Below are 23,054 nucleotides of genomic sequence, written 5' to 3' on the forward strand. Positions count from 1 at the left end.
AATGTGCCTGGCTGCTCTTCACTGAAAAGCTTGGTTCTGCATACATTTTTAGCATACGTTTGCTCCTGCTGGGTCAGCCGAGGAGCACATTTCTACTTAACCACCTGCTATCATGAGAGACATCAGGGCTGCATCTTTTGAGCCCAGTACTGAGCCTGAAAAGCGTTTCCAACCCCACTTACAAGTGAAACGTGCTAAAATGTGCCTGGCTGCTCTTCACTGAAAAGCTTGGTTCTGCATACATTTTTAGCATACGTTTGTTCCTGCTGGGTCAGCCGAGCAGCACATTTCTACTTAACCACCTGCTATCATGAGAGACATCAGGGCTGCATCTTTTGAGTCCAGTACTGAGCCTGAAAAGCATTTCCAACCCCACTTACAAGTGAAACTTGCTAAAATGTGCCTGGCTGCTCTTCACTGAAAAGCTTGGTTCTGCCTACATTTTTAGCATACGTTTGCTCCTGCTAGGTCAGCCGAGCAGCAAATTTCTACTTAACCACCTGCTATCATGAGAGAGATCAGGGCTGCATCTTTTGAGCCCAGTACTGAGCCTGAAAAGCATTTCCAACCCCACCAACAAGTGAAACTTGCTAAAATATGCCTAGCTGCTTCACTGAAAAGCTTGGTTCTGCATACATTTTTAGCATAGTTTGCTCCTGCTGGGTCAGCCGAGCAGCACATTTCTACTTAACCACCTGCTATCATGAGAGACATCAGGGCTGCATCTTTTGAGCCAGTACTGAGCCTGAAAAGCGTTTCCAACCCCACTTACAAGTGAAACTTGCTAAAATGTGCCTGGCTGCTCTTCACTGAAAAGCTTGGTTCTGCATACATTTTTAGCATATGTTTGCTCCTGCTGGGTCAGCCGAGCAGCGAATTTCTACTTAACCACCTACTATCATGAGAGACATCAGGGCTGCATCTTTTGAGCCCATTACTGAGCCTGAAAAGCATTTCCAACCCCACTTACAAGTGAAACTTGCTCAAATGTGCCTGGCTGCTCTTCACTGAAAATCTTGGTTCTGCATAAATTTTTAGCATACGTTTGCTCCTGCTAGGTCATCCGAGCAGCAAATTTCTACTTAACTACCTGCTATCATGAGAGAGATCAGGGCTGCATCTTTTGAGCCCAGTACTGAGCCTGAAAAGCATTTCCAACCCCACTTACAAGTGAAACTTGCTCAAATGTGCCTGGCTGCTCTTCACTGAAAAGCTTGGTTCTGCATACATTTTTAGCATACGTTTGCTCCTGCTAGGTCATCCGAGCAGCAAATTTCTACTTAACCACCTGCTATCATGAGAGAGATCAGGGCTGCATCTTTTGAGCCCAGTACTGAGCCTGAAAAGCATTTCCAACCCCATTTACAAGTGAAACTTGCTAAAATGTGCCTGGCTGCTCTTCACTGAAAAGCTTGGTTCTGCACACATTTTTGGCATACGTTTGCTCCTGCTGCGTCAGCAGAGCAGCGAATTTCTACTTAACCACCTGCTATCATGAGACATCAGGGCTGCATCTTTTGAGCCCAGTACTGAGCCTGAAAAGCGTTTCCAACCCCACTTACAAGTGAAACTTGCTAAAATGTGCCTCTCTGCTCTTCACTGAAAAGCTTGGTTCTGCATACATTTTTAGCATACGTTTGCTCCTGCTGGGTCAGCCGAGCAGCACATTTCTACTTAACCACCTGCTATCATGAGAGACATCAGGGCTGCATCTTTTGAGCCCAGTACTGAGCCTGAAAAGCATTTCCAACCCCACTTACAAGTGAAACTTGCTAAAATGTGCCTCTCTGCTCTTCACTGAAAAGCTTGGTTCTGCACACATTTTTAGCATACGTTTGCTCCTGCTGGGTCTGCCAAGCAGCGAATTTCTACTTAACCACCTGCTATCATGAGAGACATCAGGGCTGCATCTTTTGAGCCCAGTACTGAGCCTGAAAAGCGTTTCCAACCCCACTTACAAGTGAAACTTGCTAAAATGTGCCTGGCTGCTCTTCACTGAAAAGCTTGGTTCTGCATACATTTTTAGCATATGTTTGCTCCTGCTGGGTCAGCCGAGCAGCGAATTTAACCTTAACCACCTGCTATCATGAGAGACATCAGGGCTGCATCTTTTGAGCCCAGCACTGAACCTGAAAAGTGTTTCTTACAAGTGAAACTTGCTAAAATGTGCCTCTCTGCTCTTCACTGAAAAGCTGATTTTGCGTACTTTTTTGGCATAGGTTTGCTCCTGCTGGGTCAGCCGAGCAGCAAATTTCTACTTAACCACCTGCTATCATGAGAGACATCAGGGCTGCATCTTTTGAGCCCAGTACTGAGCCTGAAAAGGGTTTCCAACCCCACTTACAAGTGAAAAGTGCTAAAATGTGCCTGGCTGCTCTTCACTGAAAAGCTTGGTTCTGCATACATTTTTAGCATACGTTTGCTCCTGCTGGGTCAGCCGAGGAGCACATTTCTACTTAACCACCTGCTATCATGCGAGACATCAGGGCTGCATCTTTTGAGCCCAGTACTGAGCCTGAAAAGCGTTTCCAACCCCACTTACAAGTGAAACTTGCTAAAATGTGCCTAGCTGCTCTTCACTGAAAAGCTTGGTTCTGCATACATTTTTAGCATACGTTTGCTCCTGCTGGGTCAGCCGAGCAGCACATTTCTACTTAACCACCTGCTATCATGAGAGACATCAGGGCTGCATCTTTTGAGCCCAGTACTGAGCCTGAAAAGCGTTTCCAACCCCACTTACAAGTGAAACGTGCTAAAATGTGCCTGGCTGCTCTTCACTGAAAAGCTTGGTTCTGCATACATTTTTAGCATACGTTTGCTCCTGCTGGGTCAGCCGAGCAGCAAATTTCTACTTAACCACCTGCTATCATAAGAGAGATCAGGGCTGCATCTTTTGAGCCCAGTACTGAACCTGAAAAGCGTTTCCAACCCCACTTACAAGTGAAACTTGCTAAAATGTGCCTCTCTGCTCTTCACTGAAAAGCTAATTCTGCGTACATTTTTGGCATAGGTTTGCTCCTGCTGGGTCAGCCGAGCAGCAAATTTCTACTTAACCACCTGCTATCATGACAGACATCAGGGCTGTATCTTTTGAGCCCAGTACTGAGCCTGAAAAGTGTTTCCAACCCCACTTACAAGTGAAAAGTGCTAAAATGTGCCTGGCTGCTCTTCACTGAAAAGCTTGGTTCTGCATACATTTTTAGCATACGTTTGCTCCTGCTGGGTCAGCCGAGGAGCACATTTCTACTTAACCACCTGCTATCATGAGAGACATCAGGGCTGCATCTTTTGAGCCCAGTACTGAGCCTGAAAAGCGTTTCCAACCCCACTTACAAGTGAAACGTGCTAAAATGTGCCTGGCTGCTCTTCACTGAAAAGCTTGGTTCTGCATACATTTTTAGCATACGTTTGTTCCTGCTGGGTCAGCCGAGCAGCACATTTCTACTTAACCACCTGCTATCATGAGAGACATCAGGGCTGCATCTTTTGAGTCCAGTACTGAGCCTGAAAAGCATTTCCAACCCCACTTACAAGTGAAACTTGCTAAAATGTGCCTGGCTGCTCTTCACTGAAAAGCTTGGTTCTGCCTACATTTTTAGCATACGTTTGCTCCTGCTGGGTCAGCCGAGCAGCAAATTTCTACTTAACCACCTGCTATCATGAGAGAGATCAGGGCTGCATCTTTTGAGCCCAGTACTGAGCCTGAAAAGCATTTCCAACCCCACCAACAAGTGAAACTTGCTAAAATATGCCTAGCTGCTTCACTGAAAAGCTTGGTTCTGCATACATTTTTAGCATAGTTTGCTCCTGCTGGGTCAGCCGAGCAGCACATTTCTACTTAACCACCTGCTATCATGAGAGACATCAGGGCTGCATCTTTTGAGCCAGTACTGAGGCTGAAAAGCGTTTCCAACCCCACTTACAAGTGAAACTTGCTAAAATGTGCCTGGCTGCTCTTCACTGAAAAGCTTGGTTCTGCATACATTTTTAGCATATGTTTGCTCCTGCTGGGTCAGCCGAGCAGCGAATTTCTACTTAACCACCTACTATCATGAGAGACATCAGGGCTGCATCTTTTGAGCCCATTACTGAGCCTGAAAAGCATTTCCAACCCCACTTACAAGTGAAACTTGCTCAAATGTGCCTGGCTGCTCTTCACTGAAAATCTTGGTTCTGCATAAATTTTTAGCATACGTTTGCTCCTGCTAGGTCATCCGAGCAGCAAATTTCTACTTAACCACCTGCTATCATGAGAGAGATCAGGGCTGCATCTTTTGAGCCCAGTACTGAGCCTGAAAAGCATTTCCAACCCCACTTACAAGTGAAACTTGCTCAAATGTGCCTGGCTGCTCTTCACTGAAAAGCTTGGTTCTGCATACATTTTTAGCATACGTTTGCTCCTGCTAGGTCATCCGAGCAGCAAATTTCTACTTAACCACCTGCTATCATGAGAGAGATCAGGGCTGCATCTTTTGAGCCCAGTACTGAGCCTGAAAAGCATTTCCAACCCCACTTACAAGTGAAACTTGCTAAAATGTGCCTGGCTGCTCTTCACTGAAAAGCTTGGTTCTGCACACATTTTTGGCATACGTTTGCTCCTGCTGCGTCAGCAGAGCAGCGAATTTCTACTTAACCACCTGCTATCATGAGACATCAGGGCTGCATCTTTTGAGCCCAGTACTGAGCCTGAAAAGCGTTTCCAACCCCACTTACAAGTGAAACTTGCTAAAATGTGCCTCTCTGCTCTTCACTGAAAAGCTTGGTTCTGCATACATTTTTAGCATACGTTTGCTCCTGCTGGGTCAGCCGAGCAGCACATTTCTACTTAACCACCTGCTATCATGAGAGACATCAGGGCTGCATCTTTTGAGCCCAGTACTGAGCCTGAAAAGCATTTCCAACCCCACTTACAAGTGAAACTTGCTAAAATGTGCCTCTCTGCTCTTCACTGAAAAGCTTGGTTCTGCACACATTTTTAGCATACGTTTGCTCCTGCTGGGTCTGCCAAGCAGCGAATTTCTACTTAACCACCTGCTATCATGAGAGACATCAGGGCTGCATCTTTTGAGCCCAGTACTGAGCCTGAAAAGCGTTTCCAACCCCACTTACAAGTGAAACTTGCTAAAATGTGCCTGGCTGCTCTTCACTGAAAAGCTTGGTTCTGCATACATTTTTAGCATATGTTTGCTCCTGCTGGGTCAGCCGAGCAGCGAATTTAAACTTAACCACCTGCTATCATGAGAGACATCAGGGCTGCATCTTTTGAGCCCAGCACTGAACCTGAAAAGTGTTTCTTACAAGTGAAACTTGCTAAAATGTGCCTCTCTGCTCTTCACTGAAAAGCTGATTTTGCGTACTTTTTTGGCATAGATTTGCTCCTGCTGGGTCAGCCGAGCAGCAAATTTCTACTTAACCACCTGCTATCATGAGAGACATCAGGGCTGCATCTTTTGAGCCCAGTACTGAGCCTGAAAAGGGTTTCCAACCCCACTTACAAGTGAAAAGTGCTAAAATGTGCCTGGCTGCTCTTCACTGAAAAGCTTTGTTCTGCATACATTTTTAGCATACGTTTGCTCCTGCTGGGTCAGCCGAGGAGCACATTTCTACTTAACCACCTGCTATCATGCGAGACATCAGGGCTGCATCTTTTGAGCCCAGTACTGAGCCTGAAAAGCGTTTCCAACCCCACTTACAAGTGAAACTTGCTAAAATGTGCCTAGCTGCTCTTCACTGAAAAGCTTGGTTCTGCATACATTTTTAGCATACGTTTGCTCCTGCTGGGTCAGCCGAGCAGCACATTTCTACTTAACCACCTGCTATCATGAGAGACATCAGGGCTGCATCTTTTGAGCCCAGTACTGAGCCTGAAAAGCGTTTCCAACCCCACTTACAAGTGAAACGTGCTAAAATGTGCCTGGCTGCTCTTCACTGAAAAGCTTGGTTCTGCATACATTTTTAGCATACGTTTGCTCCTGCTGGGTCAGCCGAGCAGCAAATTTCTACTTAACCACCTGCTATCATAAGAGAGATCAGGGCTGCATCTTTTGAGCCCAGTACTGAGCCTGAAAAGCATTTCCAACCCCACCAACAAGTGAAACTTGCTAAAATATGCCTGGCTGCTCTTCACAGAAAAGCTTGGTTCTGCATACATTTTTAGCATAGTTTGCTCCTGCTGGGTCAGCCGAGCAGCACATTTCTACTTAACCACCTGCTATCATGCGAGACATCAGGGCTGCATCTTTTGAGCCCAGTACTAAGCCTGAAAAGCGTTTCCAACCCCACTTACAAGTGAAACTTGCTAAAATGTGCCTAGCTGCTCTTCACTGAAAAGCTTGGTTCTGCATAAATTTTTAGCATACGTTTGCTCCTGCTGTGTCAGCCGAGCAGCAAATTTCTACTTAACCACCTGCTATCATGAGAGACATCAGGGCTGGATCTTTTGAGCCCAGTACTGAGCCTGAAAAGCATTTCCAACCCCACTTACAAGTGAAACTTGCTAAAATGTGCCTGGCTGCTCTTCACTGAAAAGCTTGTTTCTGCATACATTTTTGGCATACGTTTGCTCCTGCTGGGTCAGCCGAGCAGCGAATTTCTACTTAACCACCTGCTATCATGAGAGACATCAGGGCTGCATCTTTTGAGCCCAGTACTGAGCCTGAAAAGCATTTCCAACCCCACTTACAAGTGAAACTTGCTAAAATGTGCCTGGCTGCTCTTCACTGAAAAGCTTGTTTCTGCATTCAGTTTTTGGCATACGTTTGCTTCTGCTGCGTCAGCAGAGCAGCGAATTTCTACTTAACCACCTGCTATCATGAGACATCAGGGCTGCATCTTTTGAGCCCAGTACTGAGCCTGAAAAGCGTTTCCAACCCCACTTACAAGTGAAACTTGCTAAAATGTGCCTGGCTGCTCTTCACTGAAAAGCTTGGTTCTGCATACATTTTTAGCATACGTTTGCTCCTGCTGGGTCAGCCGAGCAGCAAATTTCTACTTAACTACCTGCTATCATGAGAGACATCAGGGCTGCATCTTTTGAGCCCAGTACTGAGCCTGAAAAGCGTTTCCAACCCCACTTACAAGTGAAACTTGCTAAAATGTGCCTCTCTGCTCTTCACTGAAAAGCTCATTCTGCGTACATTTTTGGCATGGGTTTGCTCCTGCTGGGTCAGCCGAGCAGCGAATTTCTACTTAACCACCTGCTATCATGAGAGACATCAGGGCTGCATCTTTTGAGCCCAGTACTGAACCTGAAAAGCGTTTCCAACCCCACTTACAAGTGAAACTTGCTAAAATGTGCCTCTCTGCTCTTCACTGAAAAGCTGATTCTGCGTACATTTTTGGCATAGGTTTGCTCCTGCTGGGTCAGCCGAGCAGCAAATTTCTACTTAACCACCTGCTATCATGAGAGACATCAGGGCTGCATCTTTTGAGCCCAGTACTGAGCCTGAAAAGGGTTTCCAACCCCACTTACAAGTGAAAAGTGCTAAAATGTGCCTGGCTGCTCTTCACTGAAAAGCTTGGTTCTGCATACATTTTTAGCATACGTTTGCTCCTGCTGGGTCAGCCGAGGAGCACATTTCTACTTAACCACCTGCTATCATGAGGGACATCAGGGCTGCATCTTTTGAGCCCAGTACTGAGCCTGAAAAGCGTTTCCAACCCCACTTACAAGCGAAACGTGCTAAAATGTGCCTGGCTGCTCTTCACTGAAAAGCTTGGTTCTGCATACATTTTTAGCATACGTTTGCTCCTGCTGGGTCAGCCGAGCAGCACATTTCTACTTAACCACCTGCTATCATGAGAGACATCAGGACTGCATCTTTTGAGCCCAGTACTGAGCCTGAAAAGCATTTCCAACCCCGCCAACAAGTGAAACTTGCTAAAATATGCCTGGCTGCTCTTCACTGAAATGCTTGGTTCTGCATACATTTTTGGCATACGTTTGCTCCTGCTGGGTCAGCCGAGCAGCAAATTTCTACTTAACCACCTGCTATCATGAGAGACATAAGGGCTGCATCTTTTGAGCCAGTACTGAGCCTGAAAACCGTTTCCAACCCCACTTACAAGTGAAACTTGCTAAAATGTGCCTGGCTGCTCTTCACTGAAAAGCTTGGTTCTGCATACATTTTTAGCATATGTTTGCTCCTGCTGGGTCAACCGAGCAGCGAATTTCTACTTAACCACCTGCTATCATGAGAGACATCAGGGCTGCATCTTTTGAGCCCAGTACTGAGCCTGAAAAGCGTTTCCAACCCCACTTACAAGTGAAACTTGCTCAAATGTGCCTGGCTGCTCTTCTCTGAAAAGCTTGGTTCTGCATACATTTTTAGCATACGTTTGCTCCTGCTAGGTCATCCGAGCAGCAAATTTCTACTTAACCACCTGCTATCATGAGAGAGATCAGGGCTGCATCTTTTGAGCCCAGTACTGAGCCTGAAAAGCATTTCCAACCCCACTTACAAGTGAAACTTGCTCAAATGTGCCTGGCTGCTCTTCACTGAAAAGCTCATTCTGCGTACATTTTTGGCATGGGTTTGCTCCTGCTGGGTCAGCCGAGCAGCGAATTTCTACTTAACCACCTGCTATCATGAGAGACATCAGGGCTGCATCTTTTGAGCCCAGTACTGAACCTGAAAAGCGTTTCCAACCCCACTTACAAGTGAAACTTGCTAAAATGTGCCTCTCTGCTCTTCACTGAAAAGCTAATTCTGCGTACATTTTTGGCATAGGTTTGCTCCTGCTGGGTCAGCCGAGCAGCAAATTTCTACTTAACCACCTGCTATCATGAGAGACATCAGGGCTGTATCTTTTGAGCCCAGTACTGAGCCTGAAAAGTGTTTCCAACCCCACTTACAAGTGAAAAGTGCTAAAATGTGCCTGGCTGCTCTTCACTGAAAAGCTTGGTTCTGCATACATTTTTAGCATACATTTGCTCCTGCTGGGTCAGCCGAGGAGCACATTTCTACTTAACCACCTGCTATCATGAGAGACATCAGGGCTGCATCTTTTGAGCCCAGTACTGAGCCTGAAAAGCGTTTCCAACCCCACTTACAAGTGAAACGTGCTAAAATGTGCCTGGCTGCTCTTCACTGAAAAGCTTGGTTCTGCATACATTTTTAGCATACGTTTGTTCCTGCTGGGTCAGCCGAGCAGCACATTTCTACTTAACCACCTTCTATCATGAGAGACATCAGGGCTGCATCTTTTGAGTCCAGTACTGAGCCTGAAAAGCATTTCCAACCCCACTTACAAGTGAAACTTGCTAAAATGTGCCTGGCTGCTCTTCACTGAAAAGTTTGGTTCTGCCTACATTTTTAGCATACGTTTGCTCCTGCTGGGTCAGCCGAGCAGCAAATTTCTACTTAACCACCTGCTATCATGAGAGAGATCAGGGCTGCATCTTTTGAGCCCAGTACTGAGCCTGAAAAGCATTTCCAACCCCACCAACAAGTGAAACTTGCTAAAATATGCCTAGCTGCTTCACTGAAAAGCTTGGTTCTGCATACATTTTTAGCATAGTTTGCTCCTGCTGGGTCAGCCGAGCAGCACATTTCTACTTAACCACCTGCTATCATGAGAGACATCAGGGCTGCATCTTTTAAGTCCAGTACTGAGCCTGAAAAGCATTTCCAACCCCACCAACAAGTGAAACTTGCTAAAATATGCCTGGCTGCTCTTCACTGAAATGCTTGGTTCTGCATACATTTTTGGCATACGTTTGCTCGTGCTGGGTCAGCCGAGCAGCGAATTTCTACTTAACCACCTGCTATCATGAGAGACATCAGGGCTGCATCTTTTGAGCCAGTACTGAGCCTGAAAAGCGTTTCCAACCCCACTTACAAGTGAAACTTGCTAAAATGTGCCTGGCTGCTCTTCACTGAAAAGCTTGGTTCTGCATACATTTTTAGCATATGTTTGCTCCTGCTGGGTCAGCCGAGCAGCAAATTTCTACTTAACCACCTACTATCATGAGAGACATCAGGGCTGCATCTTTTGAGCCCATTACTGAGCCTGAAAAGCATTTCCAACCCCACTTACAAGTGAAACTTGCTCAAATGTGCCTGGCTGCTCTTCACTGAAAAGCTTGGTTCTGCATAAATTTTTAGCATACGTTTGCTCCTGCTAGGTCATCCGAGCAGCAAATTTCTACTTAACCACCTGCTATCATGAGAGAGATCAGGGCTGCATCTTTTGAGCCCAGTACTGTGCCTGAAAAGCATTTCCAACCCCACTTACAAGTGAAACTTGCTCAAATGTGCCTGGCTGCTCTTCACTGAAAAGCTTGGTTCTGCATACATTTTTAGCATACGTTTGCTCCTGCTAGGTCATCCGAGCAGCGAATTTCTACTTAACCACCTGCTATCATGAGAGAGATCAGGGCTGCATCTTTTGAGCCCAGTACTGAGCCTGAAAAGCGTTTCCAACCCCACTTACAAGTGAAACTTGCTAAAATGTGCCTCTCTGCTCTTCACTGAAAAGCTTGGTTCTGCATACATTTTTAGCATACGTTTGCTCCTGCTGGGTCAGCCGAGCAGCACATTTCTACTTAACCACCTGCTATCATGAGAGACATCAGGGCTGCATCTTTTGAGGCTAGTACTGAGCCTGAAAAGCGTTTCCAACCCCACTTACAAGTGAAACTTGCTAAAATGTGCCTGGCTGCTCTTCACTGAAAAGCTTGGTTCTGCCTACATTTTTAGCATACGTTTGCTCCTGCTGGGTCAGCCGAGCAGCAAATTTCTACTTAACCACCTGCTATCATGAGAGAGATCAGGGCTGCATCTTTTGAGCCCAGTACTGAGCCTGAAAAGCATTTCCAACCCCACCAACAAGTGAAACTTGCTAAAATATGCCTAGCTGCTTCACTGAAAAGCTTGGTTCTGCATACATTTTTAGCATAGTTTGCTCCTGCTGGGTCAGCCGAGCAGCACATTTCTACTTAACCACCTGCTATCATGAGAGACATCAGGGCTGCATCTTTTAAGTCCAGTACTGAGCCTGAAAAGCATTTCCAACCCCACCAACAAGTGAAACTTGCTAAAATATGCCTGGCTGCTCTTCACTGAAATGCTTGGTTCTGCATACATTTTTGGCATACGTTTGCTCGTGCTGGGTCAGCCGAGCAGCGAATTTCTACTTAACCACCTGCTATCATGAGAGACATCAGGGCTGCATCTTTTGAGCCAGTACTGAGCCTGAAAAGCGTTTCCAACCCCACTTACAAGTGAAACTTGCTAAAATGTGCCTGGCTGCTCTTCACTGAAAAGCTTGGTTCTGCATACATTTTTAGCATATGTTTGCTCCTGCTGGGTCAGCCGAGCAGCGAATTTCTACTTAACCACCTACTATCATGAGAGACATCAGGGCTGCATCTTTTGAGCCCATTACTGAGCCTGAAAAGCATTTCCAACCCCACTTACAAGTGAAACTTGCTCAAATGTGCCTGGCTGCTCTTCACTGAAAAGCTTGGTTCTGCATAAATTTTTAGCATACGTTTGCTCCTGCTAGGTCATCCGAGCAGCAAATTTCTACTTAACCACCTGCTATCATGAGAGAGATCAGGGCTGCATCTTTTGAGCCCAGTACTGAGCCTGAAAAGCATTTCCAACCCCACTTACAAGTGAAACTTGCTCAAATGTGCCTGGCTGCTCTTCACTGAAAAGCTTGGTTCTGCATACATTTTTAGCATACGTTTGCTCCTGCTAGGTCATCCGAGCAGCGAATTTCTACTTAACCACCTGCTATCATGAGAGAGATCAGGGCTGCATCTTTTGAGCCCAGTACTGAGCCTGAAAAGCGTTTCCAACCCCACTTACAAGTGAAACTTGCTAAAATGTGCCTCTCTGCTCTTCACTGAAAAGCTTGGTTCTGCATACATTTTTAGCATACGTTTGCTCCTGCTAGGTCATCCGGGCAGCAAATTTCTACTTAACCACCTGCTATCATGAGAGAGATCAGGGCTGCATCTTTTGAGCCCAGTACTGAGCCTGAAAAGCATTTCCAACCCCACTTACAAGTGAAACTTGCTCAAATGTGCCTGGCTGCTCTTCACTGAAAAGCTCATTCTGCGTACATTTTTGGCATGGGTTTGCTCCTGCTGGGTCAGCCGAGCAGCGAATTTCTACTTAACCACCTGCTATCATGAGAGACATCAGGGCTGCATCTTTTGAGCCCAGTACTGAGCCTGAAAAGCGTTTCCAACCCCACTTACAAGTGAAACTTGCTAAAATGTGCCTCTCTGCTCTTCACTGAAAAGCTTGGTTCTGCACACATTTTTAGCATACGTTTGCTCCTGCTGGGTCTGCCAAGCAGCGAATTTCTACTTAACCACCTGCTATCATGAGAGACATCAGGGCTGCATCTTTTGAGCCCAGTACTGAGCCTGAAAAGCGTTTCCAACTCCACTTACAAGTGAAACTTGCTAAAATGTGCCTGGCTGCTCTTCACTGAAAAGCTTGGTTCTGCATACATCTTTAGCATATGTTTGCTCCTGCTGGGTCAGCCGAGCAGCGAATTTCTACTTAACCACCTGCTATCATGAGAGACATCAGGGCTGCATCTTTTGAGCCCAGTACTGAACCTGAAAAGTGTTTCTTACAAGTGAAACTTGCTAAAATGTGCCTCTCTGCTCTTCACTGAAAAGCTGATTTTGCGTACTTTTTTGGCATAGGTTTGATCCTGCTGGGTCAGCCGAGCAGCAAATTTCTACTTAACCACCTGCTATCATGAGAGACATCAGGGCTGCATCTTTTGAGCCCAGTACTGAGCCTGAAAAGGATTTCCAACCCCACTTACAAGTGAAAAGTGCTAAAATGTGCCTGGTTGCTCTTCGATGAAAAGCTTGGTTCTGCATACATTTTTAGCATACGTTTGCTCCTGCTGGGTCAGCCGAGGAGCACATTTCTACTTAACCACCTGCTATCATGAGGGACATCAGGGCTGCATCTTTTGAGCCCAGTACTGAGCCTGAAAAGCGTTTCCAACCCCACTTACAAGCGAAACGTGCTAAAATGTGCCTGGCTGCTCTTCACTGAAAAGCTTGGTTCTGCATACATTTTTAGCATATGTTTGCTCCTGCTGGGTCAGCCGAGCAGCACATTTCTACTTAACCACCTGCTATCATGAGAGACATCAGGGCTGCATCTTTTGAGCCCAGTACTGAGCCTGAAAAGCATTTCCAACCCCACCAACAAGTGAAACTTGCTAAAATATGCCTGGCTGCTCTTCACTGAAATGCTTGGTTCTGCATAAATTTTTGGCATACGTTTGCTCCTGCTGGGTCAGCCGAGCAGCAAATTTCTACTTAACCACCTGCTATCATGAGAGACATCAGGGCTGCATCTTTTGAGCCAGTACTGAGCCTGAAAACCGTTTCCAACCCCACTTACAAGTGAAACTTGCTAAAATGTGCCTGGCTGCTCTTCACTGAAAAGCTTGGTTCTGCATACATTTTTAGCATATGTTTGCTCCTGCTGGGTCAACCGAGCAGCGAATTTCTACTTAACCACCTGCTATCATGAGAGACATCAGGGCTGCATCTTTTGAGCCCAGTACTGAGCCTGAAAAGCGTTTCCAACCCCACTTACAAGTGAAACTTGCTCAAATGTGCCTGGCTGCTCTTCACTGAAAAGCTTGGTTCTGCATACATTTTTAGCATACGTTTGCTCCTGCTAGGTCATCCGGGCAGCAAATTTCTACTTAACCACCTGCTATCATGAGAGAGATCAGGGCTGCATCTTTTGAGCCCAGTACTGAGCCTGAAAAGCATTTCCAACCCCACTTACAAGTGAAACTTGCTCAAATGTGCCTGGCTGCTCTTCACTGAAAAGCTCATTCTGCGTACATTTTTGGCATGGGTTTGCTCCTGCTGGGTCAGCCGAGCAGCGAATTTCTACTTAACCACCTGCTATCATGAGAGACATCAGGGCTGCATCTTTTGAGCCCAGTACTGAACCTGAAAAGCGTTTCCAACCCCACTTACAAGTAAAACTTGCTAAAATGTGCCTCTCTGCTCTTCACTGAAAAGCTGATTCTGCGTACATTTTTGGCATAGGTGTGCTCCTGCTGGGTCAGCCGAGCAGCAAATTTCTACTTAACCACCTGCTATCATGAGAGACATCAGGGCTGTATCTTTTGAGCCCAGTACTGAGCCTGAAAAGTGTTTCCAACCCCACTTACAAGTGAAAAGTGCTAAAATGTGCCTGGCTGCTCTTCACTGAAAAGCTTGGTTCTGCATACATTTTTAGCATACGTTTGCTCCTGCTGGGTCAGCCGAGGAGCACATTTCTACTTAACCACCTGCTATCATGAGAGACATCAGGGCTGCATCTTTTGAGCCCAGTACTGAGCCTGAAAAGCGTTTCCAACCCCACTTACAAGTGAAACGTGCTAAAATGTGCCTGGCTGCTCTTCACTGAAAAGCTTGGTTCTGCATACATTTTTAGCATACGTTTGCTCCTGCTGGGTCAGCCGAGCAGCACATTTCTACTTAACCACCTGCTATCATGAGAGACATCAGGGCTGCATCTTTTGAGCCCAGTACTGAGCCTGAAAAGCATTTCCAACCCCACTTACAAGTGAAACTTGCTAAAATGTGCCTGGCTGCTCTTCACTGAAAAGCTTGGTTCTGCTTACATTTTTAGCATACGTTTGCTCCTGCTGGGTCAGCCGAGCAGCAAATTTCTACTTAACCACCTGCTATCATGAGAGAGATCAGGGCTGCATCTTTTGAGCCCAGTACTGAGCCTGAAAAGCATTTCCAACCCCACCAACAAGTGAAACTTGCTAAAATATGCCTGGCTGCTCTTCACTGAAAAGCTTGGTTCTGCATACATTTTTAGCATAGTTTGCTCCTGCTGGGTCAGCCGAGCAGCACATTTCTACTTAACCACCTGCTATCATGAGAGACATCAGGGCTGCATCTTTTGAGCCCAGTACTGAGCCTGAAAAGCATTTCCAACCCCACCAACAAGTGAAACTTGCTAAAATATGCCTGGCTGCTCTTCACTGAAATGCTTGGTTCTGCATACATTTTTGGCATACGTTTGCTCGTGCTGGGTCAGCCGAGCAGCAAATTTCTACTTAACCACCTGCTATCATGAGAGACATCAGGGCTGCATCTTTTGAGCCAGTACTGAGCCTGAAAAGCGTTTCCAACCCCACTTACAAGTGAAACTTGCTAAAATGTGCCTGGCTGCTCTTCACTGAAAAGCTTGGTTCTGCATACATTTTTAGCATATGTTTGCTCCTGCTGGGTCAGCCGAGCAGCGAATTTCTACTTAACTACCTACTATCATGAGAGACATCAGGGCTGCATCTTTTGAGCCCAGTACTGAGCCTGAAAAGCGTTTCCAACCCCACTTACAAGTGAAACTTGCTAAAATGTACCTGGCTGCTCTTCACTGAAAAGCTTGGTTCTGCATACATTTTTAGCATACGTTTGCTCCTGCTGGGTCAGCCGAGCAGCACATTTCTACTTAACCACCTGCTATCATGAGAGACATCAGGGCTGCATCTTTTGAGCCCATTACTGAGCCTGAAAAGCATTTCCAACCCCACTTACAAGTGAAACTTGCTCAAATGTGCCTGGCTGCTCTTCACTGAAAAGCTTGGTTCTGCATAAATTTTTAGCATACGTTTGCTCCTGCTAGGTCATCCGAGCAGCAAATTTCTACTTAACCACCTGCTATCATGAGAGAGATCAGGGCTGCATCTTTTGAGCCCAGTACTGAGCCTGAAAAGCATTTCCAACCCCACTTACAAGTGAAACTTGCTCAAATGTGCCTGGCTGCTCTTCACTGAAAAGCTTGGTTCTGCATACATTTTTAGCATACGTTTGCTCCTGCTAGGTCATCCGAGCAGCAAATTTCTACTTAACCACCTGCTATCATGAGAGAGATCAGGGCTGCATCTTTTGAGCCCAGTACTGAGCCTGAAAAGCATTTCCAACCCCACTTACAAGTGAAACTTGCTAAAATGTGCCTGGCTGCTCTTCACTGAAAAGCTTGGTTCTGCACACATTTTTGGCATACGTTTGCTCCTGCTGCGTCAGCAGAGCAGCAAATTTCTACTTAACCACCTGCTATCATGAGACATCAGGGCTGCATCTTTTGAGCCCAGTACTGAGCCTGAAAAGCGTTTCCAACCCCACTTACAAGTGAAACTTGCTAAAATGTGCCTCTCTGCTCTTCACTGAAAAGCTTGGTTCTGCATACATTTTTAGCATACGTTTGCTCCTGCTGGGTCAGCCGAGCAGCACATTTCTACTTAACCACCTGCTATCATGAGAGACATCAGGGCTGCATCTTTTGAGCCCAGTACTGAGCCTGAAAAGCGTTTCCAACCCCACTTACAAGTGAAACTTGCTAAAATGTGCCTCTCTGCTCTTCACTGAAAAGCTTGGTTCTGCACACATTTTTAGCATACGTTTGCTCCTGCTGGGTCTGCCAAGCAGCGAATTTCTACTTAACCACCTGCTATCATGAGAGACATCAGGGCTGCATCTTTTGAGCCCAGTACTGAGCCTGAAAAGCGTTTCCAACCCCACTTACAAGTGAAACTTTCTAAAATGTGCCTGGCTGCTCTTCACTGAAAAGCTTGGTTCTGCATACATTTTTAGCATATGTTTGCTCCTGCTGGGTCAGCCGAGCAGCGAATTTCTACTTAACCACCTGCTATCATGAGAGACATCAGGGCTGCATATTTTGAGCCCAGTACTGAACCTGAAAAGCGTTTCTTACAAGTGAAACTTGCTAAAATGTGCCTCTCTGCTCTTCACTGAAAAGCTGATTTTGCGTACTTTTTTGGCATAGGTTTGCTCCTGCTGGGTCAGCCGAGCAGCAAATTTCTACTTAACCACCTGCTATCATGAGAGACATCAGGGCTGCATCTTTTGAGCCCAGTACTGAGCCTGAAAAGCATTTCCAACCCCACTTACAAGTCAAACTTGCTAAAATGTGCCTAGCTGCTCTTCACTGAAAAGCTTGTTTCTGCATACATTTTTGGCATGCGTTTGCTCCTGCTGGGTCAGCCGAGCAGCGAATTTCTACTAACCACCTGCTATCATGAGAGACATCAGGGCTGCATCTTTTGAGCCCAGTACTGAGCCTGAAAAGCGTTTCCAACCCCACTTACAAGTGAAACTTGCTCAAATGTGCCTGGCTGCTCTTCACTGAAAAGCTTGGTTCTGCATACATTTTTAGCATACGTTTGCTCCTGCTAGGTCATCCGAGCAGCAAATTTCTACTTAACCACCTGCTATCATGAGAGAGATCAGGGCTGCATCTTTTGAGCCCAGTACTGAGCCTGAAAAGCATTTCCAACCCCACTTACAAGTGAAACTTGCTAAAATGTGCCTGGCTGCTCTTCACTGAAAAGCTTGGTTCTGCACACATTTTTGGCATACGTTTGCTCCTGCTGCGTCAGCAGAGCAGCGAATTTCTACTTAACCACCTGCTATCATGAGACATCAGGGCTGCATCTTTTGAGCCCAGTACTGAGCCTGAAAAGCGTTTCCAACCCCACTTACAAGTGAAACTTGCTAAAATGTGCCTCTCTGCTCTTCACTGAAAAGCTTGGTTCTGCATACATTTTTAGCATACGTTTGCTCCTGCTGGGTCAGCCGAGCAGCACATTTCTACTTAACCACCTGCTATCATGAGAGACATCAGGGCTACATCTTTTGAGCCCAGTACTGAGCCTGAAAAGCGTTTCCAACCCCACTTACAAGTGAAACTTGCTAAAATGTGCCTCTCAGCTCTTCACTGAAAAGCTTGGTTCTGCACACATTTTTAGCATACGTTTGCTCCTGCTGGGTCTGCCAAGCAGCGAATTTCTACTTAACCACCTGCTATCATGAGAGACATCAGGGCTGCATCTTTTGAGCCCAGTACTGAGCCTGAAAAGCGTTTCCAACCCCACTTACAAGTGAAACTTGCTAAAATGTGCCTGGCTGCTCTTCACTGAAAAGCTTGGTTCTGCATACATTTTTAGCATATGTTTGCTCCTGCTGGGTCAGCCGAGCAGCGAATTTCTACTTAACCACCTGCTATCATGAGAGACATCAGGGCTGCATCTTTTGAGCCCAGTACTGAACCTGAAAAGTGTTTCTTACAAGTGAAACTTGCTAAAATGTGCCTCTCTGCTCTTCACTGAAAAGCTGATTTTGCGTACTTTTTTGGCATAGGTTTGCTCCTGCTGGGTCAGCCGAGCAGCAAATTTCTACTTAACCACCTGCTATCATGAGAGACATCAGGGCTGCATCTTTTGAGCCCAGTACTGAGCCTGAAAAGGGTTTCCAACCCCACTTACAAGTGAAAAGTGCTAAAATGTGCCTGGCTGCTCTTCACTGAAAAGCTTGGTTCTGCATACATTTTTAGCATACGTTTGCTCCTGCTGGGTCAGCCGAGGAGCACATTTCTACTTAACCACCTGCTATCATGAGGGACATCAGGGCTGCATCTTTTGAGCCCAGTACTGAGCCTGAAAAGCGTTTCCAACCCCACTTACAAGCGAAACGTGCTAAAATGTGCCTGGCTGCTCTTCACTGAAAAGCTTGGTTCTGCATACATTTTTAGCATATGTTTGCTCCTGCTGGGTCAGCCGAGCAGCACATTTCTACTTAACCACCTGCTATCATGAGAGACATCAGGGCTGCATCTTTTGAGCCCAGTACTGAGCCTGAAAAGCGTTTCCAACCCCACTTACAAGTGAAACTTTCTAAAATGTGCCTGGCTGCTCTTCACTGAAAAGCTTGGTTCTGCATACATTTTTAGCATATGTTTGCTCCTGCTGGGTCAGCCGAGCAGCGAATTTCTACTTAACCACCTGCTATCATGAGAGACATCAGGGCTGCATATTTTGAGCCCAGTACTGAACCTGAAAAGCGTTTCTTACAAGTGAAACTTGCTAAAATGTGCCTCTCTGCTCTTCACTGAAAAGCTGATTTTGCGTACTTTTTTGGCATAGGTTTGCTCCTGCTGGGTCAGCCGAGCAGCAAATTTCTACTTAACCACCTGCTATCATGAGAGACATCAGGGCTGCATCTTTTGAGCCCAGTACTGAGCCTGAAAAGCATTTCCAACCCCACTTACAAGTCAAACTTGCTAAAATGTGCCTAGCTGCTCTTCACTGAAAAGCTTGTTTCTGCATACATTTTTGGCATGCGTTTGCTCCTGCTGGGTCAGCCGAGCAGCGAATTTCTACTAACCACCTGCTATCATGAGAGACATCAGGGCTGCATCTTTTGAGCCCAGTACTGAGCCTGAAAAGCGTTTCCAACCCCACTTACAAGTGAAACTTGCTCAAATGTGCCTGGCTGCTCTTCACTGAAAAGCTTGGTTCTGCATACATTTTTAGCATACGTTTGCTCCTGCTAGGTCATCCGAGCAGCAAATTTCTACTTAACCACCTGCTATCATGAGAGAGATCAGGGCTGCATCTTTTGAGCCCAGTACTGAGCCTGAAAAGCATTTCCAACCCCACTTACAAGTGAAACTTGCTAAAATGTGCCTGGCTGCTCTTCACTGAAAAGCTTGGTTCTGCACACATTTTTGGCATACGTTTGCTCCTGCTGCGTCAGCAGAGCAGCGAATTTCTACTTAACCACCTGCTATCATGAGACATCAGGGCTGCATCTTTTGAGCCCAGTACTGAGCCTGAAAAGCGTTTCCAACCCCACTTACAAGTGAAACTTGCTAAAATGTGCCTCTCTGCTCTTCACTGAAAAGCTTGGTTCTGCATACATTTTTAGCATACGTTTGCTCCTGCTGGGTCAGCCGAGCAGCACATTTCTACTTAACCACCTGCTATCATGAGAGACATCAGGGCTACATCTTTTGAGCCCAGTACTGAGCCTGAAAAGCGTTTCCAACCCCACTTACAAGTGAAACTTGCTAAAATGTGCCTCTCAGCTCTTCACTGAAAAGCTTGGTTCTGCACACATTTTTAGCATACGTTTGCTCCTGCTGGGTCTGCCAAGCAGCGAATTTCTACTTAACCACCTGCTATCATGAGAGACATCAGGGCTGCATCTTTTGAGCCCAGTACTGAGCCTGAAAAGCGTTTCCAACCCCACTTACAAGTGAAACTTGCTAAAATGTGCCTGGCTGCTCTTCACTGAAAAGCTTGGTTCTGCATACATTTTTAGCATATGTTTGCTCCTGCTGGGTCAGCCGAGCAGCGAATTTCTACTTAACCACCTGCTATCATGAGAGACATCAGGGCTGCATCTTTTGAGCCCAGTACTGAACCTGAAAAGTGTTTCTTACAAGTGAAACTTGCTAAAATGTGCCTCTCTGCTCTTCACTGAAAAGCTGATTTTGCGTACTTTTTTGGCATAGGTTTGCTCCTGCTGGGTCAGCCGAGCAGCAAATTTCTACTTAACCACCTGCTATCATGAGAGACATCAGGGCTGCATCTTTTGAGCCCAGTACTGAGCCTGAAAAGGGTTTCCAACCCCACTTACAAGTGAAAAGTGCTAAAATGTGCCTGGCTGCTCTTCACTGAAAAGCTTGGTTCTGCATACATTTTTAGCATACGTTTGCTCCTGCTGGGTCAGCTGAGGAGCACATTTCTACTTAACCACCTGCTATCATGAGGGACATCAGGGCTGCATCTTTTGAGCCCAGTACTGAGCCTGAAAAGCGTTTCCAACCCCACTTACAAGCGAAACGTGCTAAAATGTGCCTGGCTGCTCTTCACTGAAAAGCTTGGTTCTGCATACATTTTTAGCATATGTTTGCTCCTGCTGGGTCAGCCGAGCAGCACATTTCTACTTAACCACCTGCTATCATGAGAGACATCAGGGCTGCATCTTTTGAGCCCAGTACTGAGCCTGAAAAGCATTTCCAACCCCACCAACAAGTGAAACTTGCTAAAATATGCCTGGCTGCTCTTTACTGAAATGCTTGGTTCTGCATAAATGTTTGGCATACATTTGCTCCTGCTGGGTCAGCCGAGCAGCAAATTTCTACTTAACCACCTGCTATCATGAGAGACATCAGGGCTGCATCTTTTGAGCCAGTACTGAGCCTGAAAACCGTTTCCAACCCCACTTACAAGTGAAACTTGCTAAAATGTGCCTGGCTGCTCTTCACTGAAAAGCTTGGTTCTGCATACATTTTTAGCATATGTTTGCTCCTGCTGGGTCAACCGAGCAGCGAATTTCTACTTAACCACCTGCTATCATGAGAGACATCAGGGCTGCATCTTTTGAGCCCAGTACTGAGCCTGAAAAGCGTTTCCAACCCCACTTACAAGTGAAACTTGCTCAAATGTGCCTGGCTGCTCTTCACTGAAAAGCTTGGTTCTGCATACATTTTTAGCATACGTTTGCTCCTGCTAGGTCATCCGGGCAGCAAATTTCTACTTAACCACCTGCTATCATGAGAGAGATCAGGGCTGCATCTTTTGAGCCCAGTACTGAGCCTGAAAAGCATTTCCAACCCCACTTACAAGTGAAACTTGCTCAAATGTGCCTGGCTGCTCTTCACTGAAAAGCTCATTCTGCGTACATTTTTGGCATGGGTTTGCTCCTGCTGGGTCAGCCGAGCAGCGAATTTCTACTTAACCACCTGCTATCATGAGAGACATCAGGGCTGCATCTTTTGAGCCCAGTACTGAACCTGAAAAGCGTTTCCAACCCCACTTACAAGTAAAACTTGCTAAAATGTGCCTCTCTGCTCTTCACTGAAAAGCTGATTCTGCGTACATTTTTGGCATAGGTGTGCTCCTGCTGGGTCAGCCGAGCAGCAAATTTCTACTTAACCACCTGCTATCATGAGAGACATCAGGGCTGTATCTTTTGAGCCCAGTACTGAGCCTGAAAAGTGTTTCCAACCCCACTTACAAGTGAAAAGTGCTAAAATGTGCCTGGCTGCTCTTCACTGAAAAGCTTGGTTCTGCATACATTTTTAGCATACGTTTGCTCCTGCTGGGTCAGCCGAGGAGCACATTTCTACTTAACCACCTGCTATCATGAGAGACATCAGGGCTGCATCTTTTGAGCCCAGTACTGAGCCTGAAAAGCGTTTCCAACCCCACTTACAAGTGAAACGTGCTAAAATGTGCCTGGCTGCTCTTCACTGAAAAGCTTGGTTCTGCATACATTTTTAGCATACGTTTGCTCCTGCTGGGTCAGCCGAGCAGCACATTTCTACTTAACCACCTGCTATCATGAGAGACATCAGGGCTGCATCTTTTGAGCCCAGTACTGAGCCTGAAAAGCATTTCCAACCCCACTTACAAGTGAAACTTGCTAAAATGTGCCTGGCTGCTCTTCACTGAAAAGCTTGGTTCTGCCTACATTTTTAGCATACGTTTGCTCCTGCTGGGTCAGCCGAGCAGCAAATTTCTACTTAACCACCTGCTATCATGAGAGAGATCAGGGCTGCACCTTTTGAGCCCAGTACTGAGCCTGAAAAGCATTTCCAACCCCACCAACAAGTGAAACTTGCTAAAATATGCCTGGCTGCTCTTCACTGAAAAGCTTGGTTCTGCATACATTTTTAGCATAGTTTGCTCCTGCTGGGTCAGCCGAGCAGCACATTTCTACTTAACCACCTGCTATCATGAAAGACATCAGGGCTGCATCTTTTGAGCCCAGTACTGAGCCTGAAAAGCATTTCCAACCCCACCAACAAGTGAAACTTGCTAAAATATGCCTGGCTGCTCTTCACTGAAATGCTTGGTTCTGCATACATTTTTGGCATACGTTTGCTCGTGCTGGGTCAGCCGAGCAGCGAATTTCTACTTAACCACCTGCTATCATGAGAGACATCAGGGCTGCATCTTTTGAGCCAGTACTGAGCCTGAAAAGCGTTTCCAACCCCACTTACAAGTGAAACTTGCTAAAATGTGCCTGGCTGCTCTTCACTGAAAAGCTTGGTTCTGCATACATTTTTAGCATATGTTTGCTCCTGCTGGGTCAGCCGAGCAGCGAATTTCTACTTAACTACCTACTATCATGAGAGACATCAGGGCTGCATCTTTTGAGCCCAGTACTGAGCCTGAAAAGCGTTTCCAACCCCACTTACAAGTGAAACTTGCTAAAATGT

This window comes from Lissotriton helveticus, chromosome 5_1 (genome assembly GCF_964261635.1).
Source record: "Lissotriton helveticus chromosome 5_1, aLisHel1.1, whole genome shotgun sequence".
Classification (NCBI taxonomy): Eukaryota; Metazoa; Chordata; class Amphibia; order Caudata; family Salamandridae; genus Lissotriton; species Lissotriton helveticus.